This window comes from Rhea pennata, chromosome 1, assembly GCF_028389875.1.
Source record: "Rhea pennata isolate bPtePen1 chromosome 1, bPtePen1.pri, whole genome shotgun sequence".
Lineage (NCBI taxonomy): Eukaryota > Metazoa > Chordata > Aves > Rheiformes > Rheidae > Rhea > Rhea pennata.
In genome coordinates this window covers 64,428,254-64,446,781 of record NC_084663.1, presented here as the reverse complement: position 1 = coordinate 64,446,781, position 18,528 = coordinate 64,428,254, and the positions used below count along the sequence as shown (strand labels likewise).

Below are 18,528 nucleotides of genomic sequence, written 5' to 3'. Positions count from 1 at the left end.
TATAAAAATGCCAAAAGAGCAAAAGAAAGATTATTCTAATCAAAATTTATTTCAAATGGCAGAGGAAATAGGAACTCTCAGATACATCAGGAAAGAAAGTTGTCAAAATTTCAAGGAATGAGCCCAGTAGCATTTCAAATGGTATTAAGCAAAGGGGAAAGCTGTTCAGCAAATGAATTTTCATTGTGTTTTGGTTTATTTTAATAAAATAAGTGATTTGTACAAGATTTGCAGCAGGATTTGTATAGCAAGGTTGAGACAAATTCAATTTCTTCTCTGGTAGAATTCTGAACTCTTGGAGGCTTATCTAAATTCAGTTAAGCACTCAGAGGGTCACCTACTGTAAATTCATCACAGACTCTTCAAAAAGAAGTCGTCAATTAAATGTCTAAGGAAGATTTTTCTTTTTACTGCTAGTATCCTAAGCTTATTCTAGTCTTAGGGGGGAAAATACTATATTTTTTTCATTTTTATTCACACATTAGCATTGAAATGAAGATACTATCATCTAGTTATCTGATATTCTTGCTGGTAATACATGAATCAGAACAAACAGTTTTTTCTTCACTTAAATAAAAAATCTGACAAAAGATATCTTCAGAAATGCCTTTTATTTTTATATACATCTGTATCTGCAATGGAAGGTTCACATTAGTGTATCTCTTGGGATTTTGAAGGTTAAACTGGTATGTGTATTGTGTGCATCTAATTTTGCGTATGAAGTCTCAAACTTTTGTTAACAAAAAAATGTATGTACTGTCCAGGTACCTACTCAATGTTGAGTCTGCAGGATGATAGGACTGTGGAGAAGCCTTGGAGTTGTTGAACCTGCTTGTCAGATCTTTCCTTTGACTGCACCTGCATAGAGAATAGTCACAGTGCTAGGGCCACCCTAGTCCCAGCCACCTTTCCAGGTGGTGTAGCATGGGCTGGCAGCCCCACCTCTGGCAGTATTTGGCAGCCATCCACAATTCAGAAGGACTTCAGAGGCAAAGGCTCCATGGCAGGAGGATATGAGTCTTAATGAATGGCAAAATATACTCCTATCTCCTCTTTTTTAGCTAATTTCAATCCTTTCAGGCTACAGCTCAGGATCTAAACCTCTGTGTCAGGAAACCTCTCATCCTGGCTACACATCTAAACTGCTTTTCAAGCATGGTCACAAGCCTAGCTACACTGTACAGTTTGAGTCGATATGCACCAGAAGTCTTGAGGACATCTGCAAGGCATAGTGCAGTGAGTAATGCCACAGAGGGAAGTGGTAATGGAAGGCTTGAACTCATCTATACCTCAATGTAGGCATAAATATGCTGTTGGGGAGACACAGATGCAGATGAACCTGTTCACCCAGTTTCTCTACCACAAATCCCAAAAGCTGAAGCTTAGCAGGCAAAACAAACCTTGTGCGTATTGGGCCTGAATACGCACAAAACAAGGTAGTGGGCATTTAGTGACAGATGTACTATAAAAATCTCTGCTGTGGTGTAGATACATGGAGAGTGGTTAGGGCACTGATTTGTTGCAGTGTTACACTGCTCTAGTGTAGTTTGCTTTCATGTAGGCACATCAGCATAAAAGTGGATTAAAATAGTAAGTATCTATACACTGTGTACTGCAGATACAGGCGTAGGCTAAAGTGGTAACAGTGTCCACTTCAGGAGTCGGTATACCTACATACCAATCCCAGGTTTTCCCGAAGAATTTAGCACCATGTTGTTCATGAGCTGTATTATTGCACCAACAGGTATTCACAGAACATAGCAGAGCAGCAGTTAATGCTACAAGGTATTATATCTAATGCTGGGATACCACAGTCATAATCTGTAGACAATGGGAACACACAGCATTTGTTTGCAGTATGGTCTCTGACAAAAGACAGTTCAGATGTTGAAGTATGTTAGTCAGAAAAACAAATCTGTGTTGCCTCTCTACCTTTGGTGGGCTGAGACAGGAGGCACTTGATTGGAGTTGATGGTAGGTTCCCTTTCTCTCAATAACCACCATCATTTACATGGCTGACAACTCAGCAGCTAAGGTGCAAAGGGTTTTAATCAACCTGCTTAATCCGAATAACTGCTCAAGAGAAACTGCAGTAATAGGGTCAGAGAACAGAACTGCTGCCACGGAAACGAAAACAGGTTTTGAAAGGAACACAAGGGATGGAAACACAGCTTTGGAGAGAGCCATGCTGCATTGACCAGCCCTCCCTTGTGGGATTTTAGTAATTCGATTAGATATCTCTATAGCTTTAGTAGCTCTTTGATGAAAAATACACCTTCATCCTGCAGTTCCTGCTGTTGGCAGGTAATACTTGGGTCTGTATAATCAGGATTCTCAGTGGCTAAAAGGACAGGTGAGTCTAAGGCTCTCATCTGAAGAGAACTCAAGGTTTTAAAAACGAAACAAGGATAAACTACGAAGAGAAATGATGAAAAACAATATCTGCTGCTAGTATGGGAGAAGACAGGGAAAACAAATGTGCACTGGAAGTAGAACCAAAAGGACTTACCTCCAAAGGAGAAGCTGTCTCCTCAGGGCATATAGTTAAGTGTAGGTGAGGAGGTTCTAATGTGCCACATGGAGGTGGGCAAGAAAGAGGCAAAGGGAGAGACTGTGGCTTAGGAATGACACAGTTATGTAGTCCAACAGGTGGCCAGCTTCCAAAGCTTTTCCTCAGGCTTGAGTTTGAATTGTAATTAAGAAGTATTAAGAACTCAATTCTCATTTTGGAGGGAGATATAGCTAATCTGTTAGGGATCTGGAAGTTTTATCTATGTTGATCTATGTGATCAGAGAGGTATTCATTTATCACAAACACAGCAAAGAATGAAACATCAGAGCTCAAACTATCTGTGAGTTTTTCGTTTGCAGGATATGACAAACTTTTCTATTTATTATGACTTTAATTTTGAATGTTACAGTTAAATGGTCCAGAGCATCAAAATGGAACCTTATATTTCTTCCAGCTTTCACTGGAAAACATAGTTTGTTTGAAGCTGGTCTCTAAAAGAGACATGAGAGTTGATGAATATGAATCAGGCTTTGAATGTGTTTTAAAACATGAAGTCAGAGGGATATCATGTGGGTAGAGCTTTGCAGTGAACTGTTCACACTGCTGGTGTTCAGATTCTTGTAATTCGTCCTGGGCTTCACAACCTTCACCAGTTCCCTTCACCTGACTGCAAAATGTGTAAATTTAAATCAATCTATCCCACACAGTTACAGAAAAGCTTTTAGAACTGATATTTGAGAAAGGACTTTGTATACAAGTGATTTTCTAAAGTGTAAGATATAACAATATTCTGCACAATCATCATCAGGAGCAACTAAAATCAAACTACAAAAGCGCAGTGGTACTCACTCTCTCCAATTATACAAACAATGGAGGGGATAAAAGCAAGGCAGAGAAATACTTTCAGTGTGTAGCTGGATAGCCAAAGAGAATGGAAAGGTGAATGAAAGGCCAATGCTAATCTAGAAAATGAAATGTCTCCTTGCTTCTATTTCTCTCTGTAATTTGACAACATCTAAATATAAAGCGACTAAAGCCTGCAGCTAAGAAGCTAGAAAGAAAAAAGAAATCTTGACAATAGTTTACTTTGTGGCCAAGAACTTCAGTCACATCTAATCTGGGTTTCCTCAACTTGATATCCTCATGTTCCACCAGTGAAAAATTAAAAATCCCATTCCATTGTTTCAGGTGGCTCTGCTGGAGGGTGGCCATGTGGGACTAACCTCATGCCTTACCTGGTGCCATTCATTCCCACTGTAAACAACCAGTATAAAACTGCCAGTTCTAAGGCAAGTGGGAAATTGCCCACCAGCATGGAATAACTCAGGCTTTTATACAGATGATATTTATGCAGAAATAAAGCATTTGAAGGAGTAAAAAGTTTAATTAAAAAGTTATAGTTCTGTCATGCAAAGATCAGTGTAACCAAAACACAGTCTATTCTGAATTACACATGTATGTAGCCTTTGCTGGCATCAGAAACCAGTCTATAGTGGGAAAAGTTCATCTTTTGCTGACAGAAAAGATGCATATAGTAAAGTCTTCCAAAAGCCCACTTTCCATTTCGTGTAAGTACAAAAGGAAGCATTTGCACGTGATTTAGTGGCCAATGCAGAGAGGTAAGGTCTTCCAGGCAGTGACTCAGAGTAAGCACCTAATTTATGTGCTTAAAGTCATCCCCCTAGAAACCTCCTTATCTTTTCCTCTAGAGAAGACCAGAGAGACTCGCCAGCTAACACATACGGCCAAAGGCAGCAGTGAAGACTCCCTCTCCAGCTTGTTCACATCTCTGACCCTACGGTACTGTAGTGTCTACAGGAACACCACCAGTGCAGGCTCCACCTTGACTACCAAAGACAGACACATGCAATTAAAAGCAATAGCATTTCTGCAGCTTATTGAGTTACAGCTCATCAGTTGATTGGAGGTAACTTGTAAAGCCTAAGTAACTCAATTGCTTTCAGTTGTGTACATATACTTTTCAAGTTGGCTTGATTCCTCTGGAGCTGACCTGCCTCGAGCAAACGTGGTCATGCTGCCAACATCCAGGCTGCACAGAGGGACAGGCTGGTGCTCTGTGCAGGGATTAGTGGGACTGGCTTAATTCCCTCTCGCTGGTTTGAAAATCAGCATTACTCAACCTTTAACCTAGGCCTGTGATAAACCAGCTAATTCAGCTCTATTCCAGTAAGGCAGACTGTATGCCAGCTGTTAGCAAGCTTCCAAATCTAGATAAGCAACACGCCAAGCGTTCAGTTTGTCTGCCAGCACGCATGTAAAACGTGGCAAAGGCATCTAAATCACTGCTTAATTCAAATTAGAGACTTCTCTGTGTGTGCAGGAGTTTGGAGCAATTCTTGAGTTTTACATTATGCTAACACTTCAGAAACGACAAGCCCTCCTCAGAGAAAGATTAAACCACAGTTACATACAGCCTCTTAACACTTGAATGAGAATGCCTGCAGGATGTTTAATGCACTTTAATTTGCACCATTAGTTATTCCGTTTGCCTTCGCTGCACATCCACAGGTAGCCAAGCCTGCATGGAGGGTTCTTGCATCATGAGCTACCTGCCTGCCGAGGACCAAATGAAATGAAGTTCTCTTGAAATTTGAAAGGCAGCATGTATTTTGCCACAGAATTTTCTCATCCAAATAAGCCAATATAATTGGAATATTATTTTTTGTCAGCCTTTTTTTAAGGAGAAAAGATATTCAAGTTTCACAGAGGTTTATCTGAACTCAGAACCCAGATTTTGATCCTTCTGCAATAAACACTGAGCTTTTTTTCTTTTTTTCTGTATTTGATTCTCTTCCCAATACGAGGGTATTAGGCTTCATTTTCACGTCTAAATACAGTTTGCTTCTCAGTTATTTCCATCAGCATTAAATTAACAGCAGCAGTACACAAACACAGAATTATCATAATTTTATCAGAAGTATTTAATGAAAATAAAAGTTAGATGCAGTTCAGTAAATATGTTGACTAGAGTGTCAGCCATAAACTGTGACCCAACATCCTTAAATGAAAGGAAATGAATTTCTGAGCTCATGTAAAAAGACATAGTACTTTTCTAACATGGCTACCTACTCAAAATGCCTCTTCCCTAGCATACGCAGAAGGCTTGTATCTGAAATAGAGGTTATCTATACCTTCATGAACCAGATGAGAGTCTATCTCAAAGATGTTATTTCCTTTTTTCTGCCAGAAGGAAAATAGGCGCCTACTGGAGTAGAGGATAGGAGAAGAATCAAAAAACTTTTTGACTGAATCTTTTCCTTACAGAATATAGGACATCACAGTAACAAAAAAAGGTAACAAAACAGCATGTTCTTCACAACAGTTATAGGATTTTTCAAAGAGAACGTATCCAACAAGACCTTTTTCTAATTAAAAAAAAAAGATATTTTTGGTTGTCAGAAATATTTGAGATATCCTGAAATCTCAAACACATTAACTTTTTGTGGTTAATATCCTTCTCTCTGATCAACAAAATAAAAATTTTACAGTGCCATATTTCTGAATTGACATTGCTTTCAAATCTTTGCGAAAATACTTGCAATGTCAACATTTCCTCAGTACGGTTTTAAAACCAATTATTAATGTTTCCCATAGTAAGATGATTACATTTTCCATATTTCTCTGACTGAGAAGCTGTTTAGACCACTTAGTGGTTTTAGAGCATTCAGGCTTTAAAATACCTGAATACCCTCATGTCTTATTAATGACCTATGTAGGCAAAGGACTCTTCACAAACATCCTTTACTCACCTTCCCCCTCCCCCCCAGCCCATCTTCTCAAGGAAAAAGGGTCTCAATGAGAGAGAAAGCCATCAGGAATAATATATGTTCAAACATCAGTACAAGATCAGACTGATAAATGGGAATGTCTCTTGAATCAGTTGCTCTTAATTAGTTACAGTTATTAGTAGCCTAGAAAAGTCAATAGGCTGAGGTAAATGCTGACTTGGCAAGATCAGTTGATGGCAGTGATTAGGTCAGCCAAGACAATCTAAGAGGGTTGTGGACTACTCCAGAAGAATGACACTACATACCATGGTGGTAAAATATAGACACATCTGAGACTATCCACGCACACAGACAAACTTTGAAACTAAAGTAATCCTTCTACAGAATGAAAATAGTGATTAAGGATCTATAATCACTTGAGGAGTAGAGGGAAAAGAAAGGGGGGACAAAACACTGAAAAAACAAGAAATAAATGGAATGTGATATACTTTATCCTTGAAGGTTTCAGTCCTCATGTCTTTGATTTCAGTCATCTCAGGACAGAAGTGGGAAGATCTGAAGGCACGGAGGAAGCACATCAGTATAAGAAGCAACTGAAGAGGCTAGGAAAGTTTACTTTTAAAAGAAAAGAGCTGTGTCAGTCATGATAGAGTTATAAAAACAAATGAATTGCATAGACAAGGCCAGATAGAGATGTCTGTTTACTCTGAGTTCGGTAATAGGATACATTAATAGCCAGTAAATGTATAACAGGGAAAAGAAATATAGTTTCATGCAGCATTTAATTAAATTGGAGCTCCTCACTGGATGGAGATTTTACCAGCACTAAATGCTTGGCAAGATTTAAAAAAGGATTTTGTTAGCATGAATTAGATGGCATATCCATTCCGATGTTTTAGAAATTGGCTGATTACACAAGACTGGAGAAAACTTTCCTTTGTGACACGTCATTGCAAAACATGATGCCTCGTCTGAAATCTAGGGTTTGATCCCATTGCCGGTAAAGTACGTGGAGAGCTGTTAGGATGGGAAGAGTTTCAAGACTCCCTGCTCTGCCATGGTGCCACTACTATAAATGCCAAGAGTATTTTGTCATTGACTTTAAATGGCAACAGAATAAAGCAAATTCTAAGCACTTTTTGGAAATCACTCCTCCAGTTCTCAGTCTGAGACTTTCAATGGCAACTGAGGTGGCAGACAAGCTATTGACCTTTTCCAGCATGCACCGAAGGCCAACTAGACACTTTACTTCTCATCCTTTTTCCTTTAATGTTATCTGCTTCAGCAGTACCACGAGGCTGCAGCCTATAAAACAAATTGACAAGAAAGAGAACAGAATTGTTTGTATTGTTTATCCCAGTTTGTTATCGGTGATTCTTTGGCATGTCACTTACCATGTCATTCTGCTAGAAGATAAGCGACCCATAACAAATCAGCACTCACATGTAAAAGCAATACTATGCTTGCACTGTATACAAAGGAAATTTAACAACCCATATCAGGTGTTTTACACAAAAATTAATATTACTAACAAAAGTAGAAATTGAGCAGTTTAATTAACAGTAACCCTATTTTTTGGCATGCTCTATTCTGTTTGATACTGGGCAGTTTCACTAGGCCCTGATCCAAAATCTATTGAAGTCCGTTGGACAAAATCCTTCTGACTTTAGAAGTGGGTTTGATTCAACTCCAGAAATGAATTTAATTTATGACATAACCTTTTTCTTTGATGGAAAAGTCAGGTTTCTATGTTCTTTTATCAATCCCAGGTGCCATTCATTTGCATCTCTACATGCTTATCCTTTACTAAAACAGTTTGGGGAAGCCAGGGAGAATGTCTAAAGGACAGTTTTGCTGCAGTGAGATAACCCTTATGTGTCCAGGAAAATGTATAGTAATGGCCAGCATTAAATTTATACAAAGCAAAGAGTTAACGAACATAAGATCTGTCCTATCCTCTTTTCCATAATGCTCACTTATTTCCTAAATTTTTCCTTTTCAGGTGTGGCATCAAATAAGCAATTGCTCTCCTATGGGTTTGTGATTTTTTGCTAGTCTTCGTTCTTATACTTGTTCCAATCTTGTTTCTCTGTCTTAGCCACTGGAAGCCCACTGTGTGGACCCAAGTGCAATTTTTAATAGTAAATAGATTTAGTCTATAATAAGCTCCCTGAATGAGAGTAGCAAAGGAGAGCACTTTTATTTCCCATGATATCCTTTCGAGAAAGTATAATTAAAATATTTTCATGCTGGCTTGCCTGTTCTGTCTGTCTTTCATGAGTGATGAAGTCCACGAAGCTATTATTTGTCTCCACATTGTGTGAGGAAGTATTAGGCCACTGAAGTGTTCAGTATCAGTAAATGATCTAGAACTCCATAAAAACATCAATTATTACATAGTTAAAGATGTCTTAGTGCTCTCTCAGAAAGCTGGAGCTCAGTCTGCCTTCCCCTAGTGACAGCATGCAGGGATGAATGTCTCTCGTGACTGTGCATGAGAGCTTAAATATAAGCTATGGAATTGTACAGGAAAAAAAAAAATTTTCCTACTTATCTGATCAGATATGTTTAAAGAAAAATGGAAATGAAGCCTATGCTGGAAAAAGGTACCCTATTCAGATGTCTATAAAGGAGGGCTCCTCTACCTGAACCCTTTAGTTCTGGCCTAGCACAACACATTGGGACCATGCCCTGGAGCCACATAATCTTTGGAATTTTTGAAGAAGCAGTTGGTAGAACAGAGAACTGTAGAGGTGCCTGCCTGACCAAAAGGCAACTTGGAAACTATTGCGTAAGGAATGGGGCCCTGCTCAAAGCCAGATCTTCACCTTTTCTTTGACTTGTAGAACTCTCCTAGCTTCAGTGCAGCTAAGCCAATTTGCAGCCAAAGAAGGTCTGAAACATCAGGCTGCAGATGTATCATGAGTTTCTCTTTACATCCTCTGATGGCTTGGCACTATGGCTTTCAGACGTTGTTCTTCATAAAGAATGGGGAAGATATCACAAGCTACACTTTTAGTATTTTCCACTATTCTGTCAGTCTTTTTCAAAAGTATAAAAAAGATAGTTAACAATATATGCAGTAGGAACTTCATATAAATATAAATTTAATTACTTCATCCTAAAAAATGCTTGTGCTGTGTAAATTATATAACAAAATACCAGAGGGCATCTTAAAACTAATGCTAACTAATTAAAAGCATTAGTCAGTTAACAAATGAATCAGGTAGTTGTTAGACATTGTTACAAGTTGCCAAATATTACCTCAGATTATGGATTGGGCACATTTTTTTAACACTGTTAATAATTGTAATTATGCGAACATTAAGTACTTTTATCTACAAGACCAAGATGTTATTCCCCTCCCTGACTTCTTTCCCCATCCTCAGAGTAGGACTAAGTTATGGTCCCTAGAGCAGACAAAGGTGCAGAGAGGGAGCACGTTTTTTCAAGTGAACAGTATCTTTGGGAGATCTAATGGTCTAATGAAGGCTGAAGAGATGTGTACAGTCAAGGGTGGTCCCAGCCCTCCCTGGGCTGGAGAGACAGTGTTGGAATGACAGAAGCGAGGAATAGATTGTGTTGGATATACCAGCAGTGCAGTAAGTTTGCATCCTGTCTCTGGTCCTGTCCAACAATGCTTCAAAGAATCTTATGGGAAATATCATATTTCCCAAATATCGTATTTCCCAATACCTCCTAAATAAACACGACTTCGGCATAACAGTTCCTAAGGAAAAAAAAAAAAAAAAAAAAAAAAAAGTCAGACTGCTTAGATATTGTCCTAAAACCTGAAATCCCAACAAAGATGAGTTAGAACTGCAGCATGACCTCTCCCAAATACACCTTGCAGATACTATGAACACTTTACACTGCAAGCATTCAATCCTTTTTAAATGCAGCTAAGTCCTTGATATCAAAGCTCTTTTGCTGCAGTGAGCTCTTCAGCTAAGTGTGCAGTACATGAAAATCCAGCTCCTTGTATCACGTTTATATCTGTGGAGTTTCAAATTTCTCTAATGTCCCCTTATTTGAGAGGGAAGAGTGAAAATAAGTGTCCGATTCATCCTCTCTCTGACACTGAGTGCTTTTCATGTTATCACTAAGTCCCCTCACTTTTTTCTCCAAGATAAGAAGTGACAGTCTCTTTGATCTCTCTGTAGGAACGGGAGCCACTAAATAAACCTTGATAGAGGCAGAGGAGGTGAAAGACGTATTTTGATTTGAAATGTTCAGAGAGAAGAACCTTAACTCAATGTAGCCATTATATAAGCAAAATTGCTTAGAATACTTTGTGGTAAACAGTGAAATTCACTTTTTCTTTCCCTCATAGTTAAATTGCTTATGTGTTTATTTGCTCACTTGCTGGATAACACAGAGTGTTTAAGCTAACTTTTAAGGTATAGAAAACCATAACATCAAAGCAGGGTTTAAAAAGAGGGATGTAATTTAGGCTTGGATCTTTTCTAGCAGGTAATCTTTCACAGCTCAATAGAAAAACTGAGAGCAGGAAATCTACTTTTATAGTACAGAGGAAAAACGCCTCTGCCTCCTGTAGTGCCAGGAATAGAAAACGTAAATATTATGCAGTTTGAGAAACATCTGATTTAGGAGTTGAGATTAAGTAGATAGTTTGATGTAGATTTCTGAAATATATAAACCAGAAAAGTTTGTTGATTTTCCTGGAGTTGGGCATGGTTTAGTTTTATTAAGTGCTAAAAATCAAGGCACTCTTTCTTCATGTCGAAAGTTTGAAGAGGGTAAAGTCACTTTGCAGCTGATTGAAATAGATACTGAACTGCCATCACAGATGCCATTACTTCACTCACTGACCCTTTGTCTCAGTTTGACTCAGGGGAAGAAACTAAATAACTGTTTTCATGAAAATTTGCACTATTATCGACTACAGTAATGTACTTGAATTTTTCTCTTTTCTTTGTTCTTCCTTCCCATTCTTCTGTCCCCACAATGCAAAAGTATACTCTATCCCCTCCCAGATGCCAGTAGCCCCACTAGTGGAGTACTGGTGAGTTTATACTGCTCACTATAACAATAAGTGAACTCCTGTTTCCTGTGTCTACCCTGAGCTACATTACCACTGCACAACTGCTTAAGCTATAGCATGACCTTTATTCCCCACCTTGAATCTCACTGCTATTGCTCTGGCATCGCAAAAAAGCAATTCATGGCTACCTTACTGGTAGAAGCTATGCATTCAAGGAATGTCCAGTTGCAGTAATCTCCTCCATAGCAACAAAATAGAAAGAGGAATAAATTATGGGGGAACCTTTGCAGTTTTGTGGCACGGTTTATTTGCCATGAGCTGGCCAGTACTAGGTCTCTTCACCCCTAAGAGAGGAAAAGTGCATGCAGATTAGATTTATAATCAGATACAAGATGAATGGGCAGTATTAGGGAAATTACACTTGCAGCAGAAGGTAATAAAAAGCACGTCATGGGGGAGACTGACAGGCCAGCTTTATTACCTACTGTTTACTCCACTCATTTCAAAGTATTTGTAACAGATTGAGAGACTGTCTTTTTTCTCCGGGTGAGGTTGCACAATAAAGGGTAGAGAAGAGATGGGACAAAGAGGAGAAACTGCAACACTCTGTAGGGTTAGAATGGATAGCAGAGGCCGTACGGCACAGTTCACTTCTTGGCACAGTGGCGATTCATGCTACACATCCTGAGGCATCCAACTGAAGTGGTCAGGTTAGGATCCTAGTTCTCTTTATAGTCAAGGGAGAGAGGAGAGAAAGACTTCAAGAAATAATTCAGTGCAATGAAGAGCCCAACTGCCGTGAAAGAACCTTTCTGTCTTCATTCATTATAGAGCTGACGAGGAGGCTGGTAACCTAGGCACCACAATTAAACATCGATAGCTCTCTATATGAATGCTCTCCCCTCTGTTCTCTTTTGTTCTGGAGGAATTAGTTAGTAATCACTGCTGCAAGCCAGACATTGAACTATGCACTAGCATAGTAAGGCTCTTATATCTCTGTCATGATAGTTTTTCATCTACATGGCTTTTATTCCCATCAATGAACACGAAGTTTTATTCAGGTTTGCTCCCTCTTTGACATTTACGTTTTCTCCCTCTCTGTTTCTTCACTTTTCACAACTTAGCTGCATAATCCCAACCTTTTTCTGAACAGGTTCATGAAATTTCACAAAAAGGCACTACCCATTTCTTACCTTCATGGGGCTGAGAACATCTGTGAGACTGTTATCATCACAGTTACTGTTAATGCAGAAGTGATTTTAAAGCATGAAGATAACAGAGTCAGCCTTGCTTACTGATGGAGAGTATATTTGCTTTAAGTTAACATACATCACAAATCTCACTCATAATGCCCTGCATGTTCTCCTCTATTTCAAATTTAATCAAAGGCTATCTTAATTGCAACACGTAACGCTTTGCATAAAATTCTGGCAAACTGGAAAAGCCAGTCCCCAGAACTAAGCAAGGTGACCCAGTCAGAACAGAGTTCAAAAGTCAGAGATGCTTTTCAGCTGCACTTCAAGGGTCTAAAACCCTGTTCGACATTATTTTGTTACCATTTTCTAGTTTTATATTGGTAATATCTCATAAGCCAAAGCATATTATTGACAATAGTGAACATGTTTTGTCACTGCTTGGATTTTTATGAAGACAAACATCACCACATTGCTGAAAAATATAATTCTTGTTTGTATGCATGTGATGAATGTAACACATCACAATTTCACGGGACGATCCAGGAATAATTCCTTTTCTGCTCACCCCCACGGCTCTTGACACTGAACAAAGCAGACTGGAATGACCAAAACTGTGTGTTGAAGTAGCTTGCCTCAGACAGAAATGCGCTGAACAGAATTATTCTACCCATTCTCGTATATAGCATGTTGTCATCAGTATTGCTATGAAAACCGAAGTTGTTACCACTAGTGACTCAGTCTTGCATCTTTTTCCTTTTTGCCATTGGGTTTCTGATACAGCTACTGTTCCTTCTAAAGTTGCTGACACTCTCTGTCCTGATATCCAGAACAGGTCAATTTGTGTATCACAGCCATATGAAGTTGCTAAAAAAATACCTGGAGGAAGGTTTTCTAGTTGCTTTTTTTCAGCTGAATCTTTGCTCATGTGAAAGGGATTCTTGGATGCTATGTTCCAAGGTAGAAACCAAGAGGAAGGAACATAACAAAATAACAACAATTCAATACACAATTCTGGTCTGTCAAACACAACGGTGTTCAGAAGACCATACAACGGCTTATTTCTGAGGTGAAAGAACTAATGTAACTATTGGCTGGAATATTCTTTGCAGAAATCTGCTTAGATCCTACTGAATAGTATCAGCTATGCCAGTAAATCTAGAGTGATACTGCCACCCATACTTTAACTTCTTTTATAGGATTCAAATTAGCTACCATAATGTACAATTTCTTGCAAGGAATGTGATAATTGTACCTTCCCTTAAAGTGAGAGCTTCTTCACTTAAGGTGTACTTTAAAGTGGGATTTCTAGTATTTCTTATGCTATTAAGGAGTAAACTAATCTAAAAGTCACAAGCAGATTTTCAAGAATGACTGTAACAAGCTGTTTTCTGGGAAACAATCAAATACTTTTAGAATATGTAACAAAGCAAGGATCATCTGGAGAATTTCTTGAGGTCTTACAAATATATCAAGTGAATAAGCACAGAGACAATAGGATATGTGGTAGCTATAGGCTGTGATAAAGAGTGCTGCAGCAAGGCAACCTACTTCAAGTCCTTCTGCCATATTAGGTAGTAGAGAAAGAGAAACCGAATTTTAGACTGAATTTAGACAGTGAATTTACTGAAGAATCTAGGCTGGTAGTCATTGCTCTGTGTGATGAACAGCAAAGTCTGACAGATTGGTGAGTAATTGCAGGAAACCAAGGGTCAGTAGAACTCCTGCTCACATGCAATACTGAAAGGCCTGCAGAGAAGACAAGAGGAAATAACTTAGTAGTTTTTGATTAGGTATCTGCCAGCTGATGTGGTGAATGTCTAAGGGAATGTTTCCGTGATTAGAGAACACGGTTTGCACGGCTGAATGCTCCTGCCATGCACTGGCAGGCAACGGAGAGGTTACACACAATAGATCCCCCTACTTCACCTGTTTCATTAACAGATAGGAAGAGCATTTGAACAGAGCTGGAACAATCTGTGAGCTGATTAATTTGGGGACATGTATCATTTTGCAAGGCGCTATCTTAGCTTTCTGGGACATCACTAATGATGGCAGTCTAGGACTGGAGACACAACATCAAGCAGCTACAAGGGACAGACAGGCAATCTCGATCTTGGAGCTGGATTCCTTCTGCTGGTCTCTGAGGGCTCTTCAGAATGTTTGTACAAATATTTGCATGAGCAGCAATCACATGCAGGTGACTTGCTCTGAAGTGAAAGTACGCAGACAGTTTGACACACTCTTAAAAGTCTTTTAAATATCACAATGCTTCTGGTCTCAGAATTGACGCTTTCATTTGCCAAAATGTCTACAAAATTGGAAGAAAAGAAAAATATGGTTCAGAAGCCTGTTCCAGGAGGAAAGGTTTTTCTATGAGTATAAAAAATGGCCATGAAAAAATTCTACTTTGAAAGCACCCCAGTGGAGTCATCGAAACCTAAATAAGTTATTCTTGCTGATCTCCAGGCAGGGTGGCAAATGACAGAGAGAGCAGAGAGAACCGGTGCATGGCTTCGTGGCTATGAAAGGCAGAACCCACCGCACCATGCATCAAACAATCTTCAGGGAAGCAAACGTATTTGGAATATTTTCTGCAGTTTTCCTTCAAAAGGCACCAGAGAACTAGTTATAGAAACAGTTGAATTAATGAGCTAGACTGTACAGGCATTCATGGGAGTTTTTGTGTAACTAGATTCCCTGATAGATCTTTTAAAGTAAAAGAGAAGTGTTTATGATGACACAGTCTAGCTGGTATCGGTGCTAAAAAAGGACACCAAAATAGTGCTGTCAAAACACATTATAATTGATCAAGACAAATAGAAATTCCTTGAGATATTTTTGTTCTTATTCTGTATGGTACATTATGCTTTTCAATATCTTTTCTAAAGGACAGCAAATGTTGTGAATAAGTAATGATAAAGGTTTAGGTCTCAGACTGAGAGCACCATAATGGATCTACAGATAAGGATTTGTTTGACAAATAACAGGTACTCTTCCAGTACCAATACTTACATACTTAAATTATGGTCTCCAAGGGATTCTCTGGTTCTCAGTATAGATATACAGGAACCCGGCATAACATAGTATCACTATGTCTATCTACATATAGCCTGATTTAAGGATGTGCAGGTGGTCTTGATTCCAGGAATTCTTCATTTTTTAAATTAAATTAAATTTAATTTAAAAATTAAATTTAAATTAATTTTCAATCTTTATAATAGTAATACACCTTAAGAGTTTTTTTTTTTTTTTTTTTTTTGAAAGGAGGGAAATTGTGCATCTGCCCATGGCCTCAGGGCATGTCATTTCTTTCTTTCATCCCTATGCTACTGCTTTTTAGCTCCTTAACATCCCCATGCTCCTATCTTCTCAACTGTTCAGGCTTCTTCTGGCAGTTTCACATCTGACAATAAATTACTGTGCATCTCTCCAGAGTCTGTCGCTCTATTAGCCCCACAGAGATGTGATTCTTCCTCACACTCCTTCCGCTATGTTCCTGGATTTATCTTTTGATGCTTCTCTCAGATCACCACCTACTGTTTGACATGGATATCATCAAAAACAGTTGAAGACCTAATTTGTCCAGAAAGGCAATTCAAGAATATTTCACTAAAATATAGGTCATAAACAGGTTCCGGTATGCACTAGACCATTCCAACCAGATATGATTTATGAGCAAACGATTCAGTGACAGAATTATAGAATAAAAACAGGCAAGACAAGCACATGATGCCAAAGGACAGAGTGCTCACCAAAGCCAACTGTAGTTTCACTTTTTCAACAGTAGCTTCCCTGGAGAGACCTATTCTCAAAACAAGAGAGATCTAGTAAATCCAAGACCATATAGCCAATAGCAACACTGATTCCAGAGGTATTAAGTGACTGACAAGCTGAAGAGATCAGTCAGCTTTAGTGTTTCCCTCACACAGTTGCTGGGAGAGATAAGAAATCATTGTTTCTCCCAGTCACACTCATTTCTCCTATAAACGCTCACTGGTGTGTGGGGGGTTTGACGTAATTCACTTACATTATGGCCAAAAACAGAGACCGTCTTTCACAGTTGCTTTCCACCTTTGGAAGGATGCAGCTGTACTGCAAGCAACAATCTTTATCTTTCTTTAACACTTGAAGGGAAAAACATTTCAATGGAGCATTTGTACAGTTCTTAATGTAAATGTTTCAAGCACTGGTGCTTCAGCTTGTTTGATTGTTCTTATGTTCATGGAACAGATATCCACCAACTGCCTTGGTACTTTTCTTTTTTCCTCATTGTACAAACTTTTCAGGCAATTTCAAAACTCTTTATTGATATAAGATTAAGTTAAAAGAATGTTAGCAATTTTGACAAGGGCTAGAACTGCAATGAACAGGCTTTAAGAAAAGACTGTGTTTTAAAACCCATACCACACAGAATCACTGGTGAATATACAATCATGAAAATTATCCAAGCTGTCTTATTCGGTACTCATGAAAACCATATCATAAAGTAATGAAGCAAACTGTGTTCTAGACGAGTCACAAGCTGACCTCCTAACATGGTACCTGAGACGTACCGTCATCAAGGATAAAAATTTTCTGTGTTTGCAAGCTTCTGTCATTACAATTTTATTCAAATGGCTCCTCAAAATGTAACCTTAATAATTAGCTAGCCTACTTCTACAAATACACAGGAGTAACCTTTGCACAGTATTCAGAAAAAGCTGAATGTTAATATTGTTTGCTAGATCCACAGTTTAAAGATGAACTAAAATATTAAAAAGTTAAACATTTATGTGATAAAAGTCTTCACTTAATGCAGGCTTTGAGAAGGAAGGATATTTTTCAGTGTGTATTTTTTACTAGTATCTTCTTGATATTTCCCAATATTTTCTGACTGGCAGAAAATCTCTTAGAACATTTATATTTTACACTGATGGATCAATTCAGTTACAGATCCTGTGGGGCAGTTTGAAATGAGACTACTCACAAGTAGTCCCATTGACAACATTGGGATTATTTGCAGGCTTAAAACCAAGTTTTACTGAGTTACTTATGTGCCTGAAGATACATATAGTCATTTAATGGGACTTACAAAAGTGCCTAAGCAGGATGGAGAGACACTTTGCACATAGAAAAGTTAATAGATGCTAGACTTTGGCTATGGGATATAATAGAAGCTCATCTCATCATTAATAAGCAGGAATTTCTGGGGATGCATCTTCTCTGTCTTCTGATAAAATATCTTGGGGCATAAAAAATCCTAGTGAGGAAGGGAAGGAGGAGACACACACACCTATGTCTCTCTCTGCAGCAGGATGCTGAATTCCCCTTGCAGTGATTCACTGGGAAGTAAATTGCTGCAGAAGTTACAGAGCTGTATATCGGCTGAGGATACAGGAGCTCTTAAAGAAGTTACTGTGAACATCAACGACTTTACAGCACATTTATCAAAGTGTCAGTGGTTCCCATTTCAAAGCAGGTGAAGCTGTAACATGTAAGGACTGAAGACAGTAGCTGTTTCCAGGTTGTTTTAATATATAAACAGTGTTGTGGCAGTTGGGAGTGGTGAGACTTCTAGTTTTTGTTGCTGTTTTTAAGAAAAGCATTGCAAACCTGTCAGGTTCTTGACATCTCTTGTTACAGCTGGAGCTCAACACTTGCTTAGTTACTGTTTCACTGAACCTAGTGATATGGAATAAAAGGCTGTTCAGCTCACAAAGATGAAAGAAAGGGGACATTAATAAGCATTAACTAGTTATTATTTAAGTCTTACCTGAGCCAGTTCTGCCAGGCTCAGATGACTCTGTGGTATCACTTTAAGACTTTGATCCAAGTTTTAGCCCAACTCCCCTGCATTAAACTAATTCTCTCAACTTCTCTTACTCCTTTCTCAGACATTACTTTCCCATTTATCTTTGAGCATTGTTCTAGCCCTCCTTTAGCAAAAGCTTTGTGTGTGTACGTGGAAACGTGTGTGTATATGTCTGCCACCAGCAATCTGCCCAGAAATCCCATCAGTTCCCAGAAAGCACAGGCTCTGAGCAACAACAGAGAACATAAGGCTAAAAATAAACTCAATCTTTGCAT

General features: G+C 38.7%; 1 protein-coding gene across 3 annotated transcripts in view; it reads left to right on the top strand.

Annotated features, from left to right (window-relative positions):
* CHRM2 (cholinergic receptor muscarinic 2) overlaps nucleotides 1-18,528 on the top strand; it is a 99,530-nt gene that overhangs the window by 53,224 nt on the left and 27,778 nt on the right. For 2 of the 3 annotated variants that reach the window (XR_009960156.1, XR_009960157.1), the window contains 2 exons: nucleotides 4,222-4,439; nucleotides 8,264-8,373. The exons of the other annotated variant lie outside the window; for it this stretch is intronic. The gene's annotated coding sequence lies outside the window, so the exon portion shown is untranslated. Of the gene's footprint in view, nucleotides 1-4,221; nucleotides 4,440-8,263; nucleotides 8,374-18,528 lie in introns of those variants that run through there. 3 annotated transcript variants of the gene reach the window in all.